The sequence below is a fragment of the Molossus molossus genome, unplaced genomic scaffold (genome assembly GCF_014108415.1).
Source record: "Molossus molossus isolate mMolMol1 unplaced genomic scaffold, mMolMol1.p scaffold_m16_p_1, whole genome shotgun sequence".
Classification (NCBI taxonomy): domain Eukaryota; kingdom Metazoa; phylum Chordata; class Mammalia; order Chiroptera; family Molossidae; genus Molossus; species Molossus molossus.
This window is the reverse complement of record NW_023425344.1, coordinates 39,392,669-39,404,695: the sequence shown is the minus strand read 5'-3', so window position 1 is coordinate 39,404,695 and position 12,027 is coordinate 39,392,669. Positions and strand designations below refer to the sequence as shown.

Below are 12,027 nucleotides of genomic sequence, written 5' to 3'. Positions count from 1 at the left end.
CTCACAGTCAACCTCTCCCCACAAGTTTCACATTATTATCCTCCTCATCTACTCTGTTTCTATGTCACACTTGTCTCGTGCCCCCGGCACACTCCGTGCTGGAGAAGGTTGCTGAAGTCTGTGGGCCAGTGGGCAGACATGGCTAAAAGTAAGACTGCCAGCACCGGACACCTTCTTGAACAAAGAACACAAACTCGTTACAATATGATCAGTTTTGCTCTTCTTTCAATGTATAATGGGCTCGCATCTATATTGCCTTTATTTATTTATTTATTTATTTATTTATTTATTTATTTATTTATTTATTTATTTTATCCTCACCCAAGGACATTTTCCATTTTTTGTTCAGATAGAGTGGGAGGGAGAGAGAGGAAGAGAGAGAGAGAGAAACATCGACATGAAAGGGACACATCGAGTGGCTGCCACCCACACAACCCAACCAGGGCCGGGGACAAACTGCAACCGAGGTACGTGCCCTTAGCGGGAACCGAACCCGGGTCTCTCTGGACTGCAGGCTGACGCTCTAACTGCTGAGCCAAACCGGCCAGGGCTCTATATTGCCTTTAAAGGTCTTGAAACAATCTGACAGGAAAAAAGAAACACCTCCTGGGCGTTTCTGTCACGCGATTTGTCCGATGTAGTGTGAAAACAGGGACATACACCTGGGGTGGTGAGACGAGAGGTTACGCAGCCTCGTGTGCAGGAAGGCCGTTAGTGATCGTTCCTGTTAGGGTCGCCGAGGTGACTATAAAGCAGCTTCTAGCCCTGGCCAGTTTGGCTCAGCCGTTAGAGCGTCGGCCTGCGGTCTGGAGAGACCCGGGTTCGGTTCCCGCTAAGGGCACGTACTTCGGTTGCAGTTTGTCCCCGGTCCTGGTTGGTCGTGTGGGAGGCAGCCACTCGATGTGTCCCTTCACGTCAATGTTTCTCTCTCTCTCTCCCTTCCACTCTATCTGTACAAAAAATGGAAAAATATCCTCGGGTGAGGATAAAAAATAAATAAATAAAGCAGCTTCCAGTTATATATGAGATGTGAATTTGTTATGCATCACAACTTAGAACTATTTGTCCGTAGAAGAAATGTTATAAAAGTGGTGGTGGTGGTGCTCCACCCAGATAACCACCGAGGAATGAAGGGCTTCTTTCTCTAACTGCTGAGGAGCACACGTCCTGGGGTAGGTAGATACTGGTCCCCACTGCTGGCCACTTTCTGATCCCTTGAAACTGTGACTATGTTACCTTCCACGGCAAAGGGACTTTGCAGATTCGATTAAGAATGTTGAGAAGGGAAGATGATCCTGGATGTCCCAGGCAGACCCAATCTAGTCACAGCCATCCTTTTAAAAGGGAGGCAAGAATGTCAGGAGTCACCGGAGGAGGTGACAGAAGCAGAGGTCAGAGAGCGAGATTAGGAAATGCTGTACTGCTGGCTTTGAAGATGGAGGAAGGGGCCACAAGCCAAGGAGAGCAATGGCCTCCAGAAGCTAGAGAGGGCAAGAGAGGGCTCTTGCCTCCAGTGTCTAGAAGGAACCCAGCCTCTGACTCATTTTAGACTTCCACCTCCAGAACTGTAAGATAATAAACTTGTGTTGTTTTGAGCAACCAACTGGATGATAATTTGTTATAGCAGCAAACAGGAAACTAATACACAGCCTGAGAAAAATTATCCAGGTTTCTGTGGTCAAATAGAAGCACTATTCACTATATCTCCTTCTCGATGCCTACCGTTTGGGAAGCCCTGTAGTAAAGAATCCTGTTTAACTTTTTAAAAACCAGACCACTGACATTTTAAGGACTATCTTTGAACAGTCCTCAGAATGACTGTTCACAGACCCGACTCTGGAAAACAGTGGTTCCAAGATTCGTTATGGATGTTAGAGAATGAATTACAAAAGAGCTGGAATGTGCTTTTGTCCTTTGCGAACAACCAGGCTATTGATGGGAAGGGGCAGGGACAGCGAGAGGAGAGGAAGGGTGTTCTGAAAGAGGGGCAGCAGGTGAGCCCTTACCCATTACGACAGGCACTGCCCAATTTGAGAACTAAGCTGTTCCTCCACGAGGACAGTAAGACAAGCCTCGGTAAGCCACGTCCTTATCTGTGATCCTCAGAATTCTAAATTGGGGTTCCAGCACTAGAAAAGAATTAAGTCCCACAGAAACACCAATCTCCATTGCAAATAAAAGCAAAATAATACACAGATACTTTTGAAATTTGTAAGTATAGAACCAAACACTTAATATAAAACTTAAGTTCAGTCTTAAATGCTCCTTTTGGGGGTATTTTTCTCCATGGCATGGACTTCTAAGGTTTCTTAAATATGTGTCCAATGAGGTTTAGACTGAAGATGTGTTTTTCCTTTTCCTGGTGAACCTTCCAGTGGTAAGTATAGCTTTCTTCATTATTCCTTAGACCTCTGAACTTCAGTTCAGAAATAGAGCCATTTATTTATATATTTTTCAAAAAAAAACTTTGTGTTTCTTTTTCTTTTTCCACCACTTTTTATCGATTTCAGAAAGTTTCCATGCCAATTCTGTGTGCATGGATGTAACCAAAAGACTGCTTTCACAGTAGAGCAAACGGTGCAGGAGCTGTGCTGACCTCCGCCTCCCTTTGGTGTCAACGTGAGTCTCCTTGGGAGCAGAAACCGTCTCCCTGTTGGTTCTCCGTGAGCCTAGAGCCGGAGCAGAGCCTCCCCTGTGCCGGTGGTCGCCTGCTGAGATGGCGAACGGTCCTGGAGGCTGCTGGGACCTAGGCGGGCCCCCAGCACGTGCCACTTCACACGTGGATCGTTTCTGGAGGAAGACAACCAGGCCCAGCACACTCAGGAAGGCTTTTGACCTTCCCCATAACTGCTTACAAGGACTGAGACAGGGGGCCTGTGCCAGGAAGAGAGCTGTTAGCAGAGAAAACTTATATCAGGAAGATTTGTCTGCATGGCAGGGCAAACATTTGTTTACCAAACCTCTGCTCTTCCCATCGTCCTGAGAACATTCTCCTCCCTTCGAAGCCCCAGACCCCAACTCTCTTCTCCTGAGCCGCGGGTGGGGAGCCTATCAGCCTGCGCTCTCCGACTGTCCGCGAGCCTTCCATGTGTCCCTGGGGCTCCGGGATGTATAAAACTAAATGTGTTTTTCTTCTGTTAATCTGTTTTATGTCCGTTTAATTATTAGGCCAGCCCAAGACTCTAGAAGGGAGAAAGGAAAAAGAATTCCTCCTCTCCAAAGCGATGGCTCCACTTCAGCCAACTAAGAAAAGGAAATAATTTTTTTCTCTTTATTTCAGGGAGGAAAAGGAAGACTGGACTAGGTGGCACTTTAGGGGTAAAGAATTCAACAGAATTTGAATTAGCCCTTAGCAGGAGCAAGGCTGTGCCTTCCTGGAAGACATGCCTATACTGTCCCCAGGCTTGACCCAAAGCTACTGGGAATCAAGCGGTTATTTCCTGAAGTTTCATTAAAGAAAGAAAGGGCAGGATTTAGAGGATCAAAGGGCCCCTCCCAGAAAAAACATTCACATAGGTGTGACCTCGAGATTGTATGCCACCCCCTCCCCTTGCTTGTCTGGCAAACACCTTCTCATCTTTCGAGACAGCTCAAGTGACACCTCGGGAGGCCGCTGGCTCCCTTGGCAGTTGCTTACTCTGCCCTTTGTGTTTCCCAGGCACTCTGTGTAAAACTCTCTCAAATATCACTAATCACATTTTATCCGGTTATCTGTTTACACATCTGAATTCAATTCAATAACGTTCTGCTAGGGCAAGGCCAGATCCCAGGGCTCAAGGCAGGAAGGACTCCGGCCTGCAGAAGCTACTTCCTGCGGGGGGGACAGACAAGTGCACACCCACAGGTCCCTGTAACAGCAGGAGAACACAATGCAGTGGACAGAGAACAGGATGGCAGGGTCTTCATGCATATCCTTAACCCTTCGCAAGGTGCCTCCATGCATGCTAATGAACAGAGGGAGAGATGAAGAGAGGGAAGGAGGGAGGGAGGGAGAGAGAGGAAAGGAATCAACAAAAATGTTCCCCCCAATCTTCTTCACTCTGCTATATGATGTCAAACCCATTCACTACCCTAAAAGTGCTATTTTCAGCTTCTGGAAGAGGTATTTTGGAGGAGATAGTTGATGATTAAGTCACACCTGGCACATAGTACAGTACCTGATAATCACCATTTAAAGGAGACGAGCCATAATTTGCCCTGTATTTAACTGTCATCCCACAGTGCATGTTAAAACATTCCCAGGGGTCTAAGGAGACTCACAGAGGCCGGCTGGCTGGCTGAAACCACTAACACTGCACCGCTTTAATTCTTGGGTTTTGCCGTATTATTAGACCAGCAGGCTCTTTTGCTCCTGCAAAAGGATTTAGCTAGAATTTTGGTCCGCTCAGAACCTTGTCTGCCATCCAGTTCCTTGTTTCTCTGCCAGCTTCATCTGTGCAACTCATCTCGGGTTACGTCTGGCAGAGGGGAGAGGAATCTCCTTTCAAGTCGCTGCTGTCTGCGTCCCGGGGCCCTCCCCGAGAAGCCTCTGTTTCACCGGGGAGAGAGGGGGGACGATCGGCCTCCCTAAGAGATGAGAGCGTAAAGTATTTCTCAAATTTTCATCTTCAATGGTTGGTATCATTTAACTCCCTGGGGGGGAGACAAAGCTTTGTTGCTTCGGCTAGCAATATAATCTCTAGCTATCCCAACGCCAAAATATCAATTACAAGTTCATTTGGATGATGGGATAAACCGGTGTTCAGACCACTAGACAATGACATAAATTGGAGGTGGGGGAGAAGGCGCTGGAGGAGGCTGAATCTCAGGATACAAATGAAACCAGGTAAAATGGAATTCTTCATGTCCTTGCGTAGTAAGTAACTCAATTCTAAACTATTTGTCTCATAAAGAGAAACCCACCAGCAACAAACCTGAAGAAGGTATTCCTGAAGGTTTTCTTCTTGGAGGTTCTAATTGGAGAGAAGTTATCACTCCCTCAGCACCCAGTTCTCCCTGAGTAACCAGAAGGGGAGACTGGAAACATAAATGACTCAGAGTTACAAGTAAATGTCTCACCAAACACAGGGAGTCAGACAGTATTTGATCCCACTTACATGCAATAGCTAGAACAGGCAAATCCACAGAGACAGAAAGCAGATTGGTGGTTGCCAGGGTCGTTGAGGGGAAGGAGAATTGGGGAGTAAATGCTTAACAGGTACGGTGTTTTACTCTGGGGGTGATAAAAATGTTTTGGGACAAGACAGGGGTGGTGCAACATTATGAATGTACTAAATGCTGATGAATTGCTCAAGTTTAAATGGTTACTTTCTTGTTATGTGAGTTTCACCTGAACAAAAAAGAATTAGTAAATATTTTAAAACAAAATGTTTTCTAACTAAAGGCCTCACTATTTCTCATGGCTCAACCATCTACCACGATTGGGAAATAAGGAGGATGTTATTCCTATTCCACAGTGATAAGAGAGAGTAGATAGATTTCTAAATTTTAATATTTGTCACCTTTGGCCTTTCCTGTGAAAAGCCTCGTATTTCCTCAGAATGTCTGTAGCTGGGAAGTAATTCAGCCGGTGACCCCCTGACTTGCCTGCTGTTCACAATCGGCGGCGGCAGCAGCAGCGACTGTCATGTGCAGTGGCCAAGGGCCGGCTAGATCATCAAAAGTCGATGGGGCGCACCTGTTTACTAGACGGCCTCCCCTCCCCCGCAGACCCTTGGGATCTAGCTGTGTTCTGGGGCATCAGACGACGACTGGAGGTCTTTTACTTCAGTAGAAAAATAGAAAGACCTTGCTCTTTTCACACACTTTCGGGATAAAAGAAAAACCAATTTCAACAAAGAGTAGAAGCATCTTTGGAAGAGAGGCAGCTTTTCCCCTTCCTTTTGATACTGAGAAGAACATGTGCATTGACATCCAGGCCCAAAGCCATCAGCCTGTTAAGTGGAAAGAGAAGCCCAAGAACTTAAGGGAACAAAAACACACTGAGAACAGAGATAAAAAGGAGGGAGCTTGAAAAGAAACTGTAAAACTATGAACGACAAAAAATAGCTAACAACCACGTCCGGGAAAAGCTGGTAGGGGCTGCCTAGCTTTACCCAACTCCTCCCCCTCTAATCCCACACTTACAGGCAGAGCCATGGACACACAGGCCTCCCGCACCCTCACCCAACTTTCGGAACCATTCAGTTTGCCCTCCACACCACCTCTTCACAGAGCTCCGATCTTTCCAGTTTTCCAACCATGGCTCTGTCCCCTCTCCCAGACTCGGGGCTTGGTTTTAAGCATTTGCTTTCCTTGACCGAGATTCTGACATTGCTCTGGGACTGCAGCCTTCGGTGGCTCTCAGCCTGCCTGGCCCGGGGATGCCACGCGTGACTGCGACTCGTGGAGAAGTGTGCCCTGTGTGTTCGTGTGTCTTCCTTTTCTCGGGTGCATTCCTCCAGCCTAAGCCTAAAATGAGGCTGTCGTGTTGGTTTCAGGCTCATAAATGGCTAGACAACTTTCATGTTAAGAAGGAAATGTTAAGATGTATTCAATGCTTTCAAAATCCATTTCTACTGCTGTGTTCCAACAGACTCAGAGGGCCATATTTTTCCCCCCTATGTTGTGGGAGAGAAAACATGTGGTCTTGTCACAGAATGTTCATACACCACAGACACCGCAGTATTACTTTTCTGGAAAAATTCCTACAGGATGGGGAAAAGCATCTGTTTCCTATGTTTGCCATGCTATGGAAGGCCACACAAAATGGGGAGTGGGTTACGGAAGGGGCGTCTCTTCCCTTCTGATGAGAATGCTGAAATAGAGCATCCGTGTTGAGCTATGTTGGATTAGACTGCATGACATGCATGGGGACTGCGACGCTGACTGTGTGCAGTTCCTGTCCTGAGCCACGGCAATCCATTGTCCCCTGATCCTCATGTCCCAGCCACAGTGGCACAGGAGCGGCATAACATTACATGGCCTGGCCCTTCTGCCCGGTGACTGACCTTGGGAATGCCATCTGAGCCTTCTGAGCCTGTGTCTCCACTCGTGAGATGGAAATAGCGATGCTTATTGTTTACTATTTAAGTGTCTGTTATAGGCTGAGTTGTGCCCCCGCCTCCCAAAGACATACTGAAGTCCTAACCCCAGTACCCACACGGTTGTTGCAGATGGAACAGTTAAAGTGAGGTCAGACTGAGGTAGGGTGGGCCCTTAATCCAACACGTCTGGTATCTCCAAGAGGGAAGAAGGCCATGGGACATGGACCCTCAGGGAGGATGCCCTGTGACAAGAGGGGCAGACACGCGTGATACAGCTGCTAACCAAGGGTGCCGAGGACTGACGGCACCAGCGGATGCCAGGGTGAGGCATGGAGACCCTCCCTGCACATCTCAGAGGAGTGTGCCCCACCTGGACTCGGGGCGTCAAGCCTGCGGAGCTGTGACACATCCATTTCTGTTGGCCGAGCCCCAAGCTGAGGTCCTTCACCGCAGCAGCCACCAGCCACTGCTGCAGCGGTCGTTCCGGAATTTACTTAGTGTGTGTGCTCGTGTGTTTTAATTGTAGAGGAAACACGCCAAGAAGAAACCAGGTAGACAAAAAGAAATCAAGGTAACTTTTCTTACGTATCTAAAACGGGGAAATGACATTATTTCCTCGAGAGCCAGTACTGCCTCTCCAAACTCATCTCCTCATACTTTCCTTCTCATGCACCCGCTCCAGAGCCCCGGCTCTGTCTGCGCCTCAATGCCCCACCTGCCCCTTCCTCAGGGCCTCTGCGCCAGCTTCTTCTGCCAGGAATGGCCAGGGCTCTCCCCTGGCCTCCTGTCTTTCGTCCCTCAATGAGGCCAGCCCTGGCCACTCCTCTGAAAACTGCAGCTTGTACTCCCGCCCCACCCCACACTCCCAAATCCTCTTACTCAGCTCGACTTTCTCTTTTTCCCCCGTCCTTACTGGCTTCTTATTTTAGTAATTAGCTTATGTCTCTAGTACATGCACTGTTTATCGCCTGTCTCCCTCCCAGCTAGAACATACGCTGCATGAGGGACAGGATCCAGAACGGTACCGCGGCCATCCCACGTGCTCAACAAGGGTCTTAAAACCCACTCTTTATTTGTAATTAACCAGTGCTTGCCACAACAACACAGGCAGTTCTTTCCTTTCCTCTGATCCTGTCTCTTACTTCTGTCCTTTGCTCTCACTTCCAAAAGGAGGCAGCAGATTATCTGAGGCCCGAAAAATGATATGATGTTGTTCTGGGTGGGGTGGGGGTGGGGGGTGGGGGGACAAGTTCCCAGATTCACAGGACCTAGCTCCATCGTCCAAACTCACCCCAGGACACAGGACACTAACTATTCCACAGGACTTATAACAGCAGGAGAACAGTCAAAATGATAATTACATGTTTATACTACTCTCTCCCATTTGCAAAACATTTTCATGTGAAATTTTCCTTTATAGAAGAAAGAACTGGGGCTCAGAGAATTTAATTAACTTGTCCAAGTGTACTCAGCTGGTAGGAGGAGGGCTGGGAACTAAATCTAGAACTAGAGAACCATCAGTGACAAGGATCTCTGAACTTGTACTAAGTGAAATGTGCACTATCCACTTCCAGAGTCCCGCTCACAATGAAGGGAACGCTCTTTGGTATGTTCTCCATAAGCTGCTACCCTCCCTTCTCCATCCTCCAAACACAGGACTTACCTGCTTTAATAGCCACACACGTCCTTCCCTGGTTGGGTAGCTCTCCACCAAAACGTCCTTCTTGTTAAAAGGAGAATCCACCTTCAGGGTAAGTGCGCCAGAAAACAAGGAGCATTTCGAGAAAGCCTGGGAATCACTGCCCCTGTGAACTGTCCAGAGAAAAACAAAACGTCAAGAGATTTACATCTTCAATCCTCTCTGGAAATGCCTTCAAAATGAATCTCTTTTCCATTCCTTGGCAAAGACCAGCACAAAAGAGTTTTGCTGAGATTTGCAATTAAATAAATTTGCATTCCTTGGCCTAAGTTTATCGTAAGGCTTTAATAACATTTATTATAAACTGTTTCACTTTCGAAGGGGCTGAGAGCATCATGTCCATGAATACTGAGCTCCAATCTTCATACATGGAGAAGTCTCACACATATTCTTCATGGCAGCTTAGCTAAGATTCAAGGAACTCGCGGACACTCCGGCAGGAGAGAAGGTGGTAATCATTCGATTATTTCTTCCTCCAGAGATATCGAAGGCATCTTCTCATTCAGATATCAATCACAGAGGCAACTAGGTTAACGGGCTCCCTCTGGGTAGGGTATGCACAATTCCCTCCAAACATGCCGGAATGAAAACTGGGACATCAGGACTGGAGATTTATCGGCAATGGAGGTCAAAATGTCCGGGCAACAACCCCAGAATCAGATATGCCCTTTGCAAAGCCCAGGAAAAGAAGACACTTTTCTGGGGCAATGATGCAGGAAAAAATTACTTCTGATGTGGGGATGACAATGGTTGTCTGGCCCCGTGGGGAAATCACTGTGTGGGTTTAGAGAAGGGGTCCCAGTTCTAGCCTTGAGGGACTAGCTTCTATCAACCCTTCCCACTGAATACGACGAGAATAGCTGGATAAACGTTATTTTAAAGACACAGGAGTGCTATCAAGGCAGCCAGGACACAAGAGACCAAGACCTTAGGGAGAAGAGAAAGAAAACTGAGGCAACTCATGGAACCACTTTTCTTCTGAAGACACCTGCTGGGCTTTCAGAGGCGGGGGGGGGGGGGGGGGGAGGCAGGACTGCTGAGGGGCAGCTGCTCAGCGGCACAGGGAGTGACCGGCCTCTGGCAGACGAGGGAAATCCCAGAGAGAGGGGACACGGAGAGAAGGGCATCCTGCCTCTCCAAGCATCTGCTGGTTGATAAATGAGGCAAACCAAGCAGAAAGCAGCGCCAAGCGGCTGGGGAAGTAAACAGAGCTTCTGACAGTTTCATGATGTTAGAGGAATTAATATTAGAGCTCAGGGCCCACCAAAGAAAGGAAAAGTCCAGGTAAATATCCCCTGCTTTGCGTTGGGACCCCTGAAGGGCTCCTCCTACCATGAAAGCCTACAATAATACCAGAACTGAGCCTCGAATCGGCCCCTCATCAGATCAAGGCAGCCTGCCCTACCCGGACTGCCGATCAGAAGCAAAAGCAGCCTCTGGAGAAAGACGCCGTCCTCTACGGTGTTTCCGCTTCTTTATACAACATGTCTGCATTCAATCAACAGTTGCCAGGTATACCAGGGCACGGGTTCAAGAAAGGAAGAGACAATAAAAACAGACCCAGATGTGACCCAAATAGAGTCACAGGATATGGTCCTTAAAATAACTATAATTAAGCCCGGCTGGTGTGGCTCAGTGGTTGAACGTTGACCGTGCACCAAGAGGTCGCCGCCGGCTCGATTCCAGGTCAGGGCACATGCCCAGGTTGTGGGCCAGATCCCCAGTGGGGGGCATGCAGGAGGCGGCCAATCGATGTTCTCTCCCATTGATGTTTCTATCTCTCTCTCCCTCTCCCTCTAAAATCAATAAAGAAAAAAAAACATTAAAACATAACTATAATTAATATGCTCAAAATTATAAATATTGTAAAATATTTTAACTCACAGAACAAGCCAAAAAAAATTAAGTAAGGATACAGAAGATTTGAACAACACAATTAACAAACTCAGCTGTAGCAATCGTAGTAATGGTGACTATATATTCTTTTAAGGTACATATGAAACATTGACAGAAATTAACTGCACATGGGTCATAAAGTACATTCCCAGATATTTAAACAAATAAAAATTATAGTGTATATTTTTTATCTTATGATTTAAAAATAATGTTGATTCACAGGAAATTGCAAAAATAGTATCATGCATTTAATTGAGGGAAAATTTACCTACTGCAAAATATATTAATGCACTTAAGTGTATAATTTGATACTTTATTTTTTTTGTTAATCCTCACCTGAGGATAATTTTTCCATTGATTTTTAGAGAGAGTGGAAGGGAGGGAGACAAGGAGAGAGAAAGAGAGAGACGAACATCAATGTTGAAGAGGTACATCGATTGGTTGCCTCCCACATGTGCCCTGATTGGGTCAGGGGACTGAACCTGCAACCCAGGTATGTGCCATTGACTGGGAATTGAACCCATGACCTTTCAGTGCATAGGCCAGTGCTCTAACCACTGAACACACCAGCCAGGGTCAATTTGACACTTTAAAATAAAATTTTTTTTCTTTATTGATTTGAGAGAGAGAGAGAGGAAGGGAGAGGGAGGGAGAGAAACATTGACGAGAGAGAACATCGACTGGCCGCCTCTTGTATGCCCCCCACTGAGTATTTGGCCCACAACCTGGGCATGTGCCCTGACCAGGAATCAAACTGGCGACCTCTTGGTGCATAGGTTGACACTCAACCACTGAGCCATACAGTCGGGCAATTTGATACATTTTGATAAAGAAATCCAACTGTGTAACTGTCAACAAAATAAAAATATAGAGCATTTCCATCACTCCAGAAAGTTCCCTCATGCTTCCTTTAGCCAATCCCCATATCTCAAAGACAACCACCATCCTCATTTCTATTACCATAGGTTAATTTTGCCTGTTACCGAGCTTCATACAAATGGACTCACACAGTGTCTGGCTTTACTTAGCGTGTCTCTGAGATTCACCTACACTATTCAGTGTATCAGTAGTTTACTTCTCTTTATTCCTGCGCAATAAATAGTCCATTGTATGAAAATACCACAACTTATTATATATTCTGTGGATGGAAACTTGGTTGTTTCCAGTTTGGACTATTATAAATAAAGCTACTATAAATATTCTTATACAAGTCTACTTGTGAACATCCATTTTTATTCCTCTTGGGTAAATACTGAGGAGCGAAACCGCTAGGTTACAGGACTGATTAACACTTAAGCCAAACGTTTTCCCACAATGTATGTGTGGCTGCCTCTGGAGTTCAGTACTGAGTTACATGCTGCAGTTAACATGAGGACCACTGTCTGAATGACCACCGTCTCTCCAGGG

General features: G+C 46.6%; 1 protein-coding gene across 1 annotated transcript in view; it reads right to left on the bottom strand.

Moving 5' to 3' along the window:
- The window catches only part of CRACD (capping protein inhibiting regulator of actin dynamics), a 233,134-nt gene that overhangs the window by 118,937 nt on the left and 102,170 nt on the right, over nt 1-12,027 (bottom strand). Inside the window, exons 12-14 of the mRNA XM_036254198.1 lie at nt 8,689-8,837; nt 7,396-7,531; nt 2,597-2,790 (exon numbers count right to left, since the gene is read on the bottom strand). The gene's annotated coding sequence lies outside the window, so the exon portion shown is untranslated. The remainder of the gene's footprint in view (nt 1-2,596; nt 2,791-7,395; nt 7,532-8,688; nt 8,838-12,027) is intronic.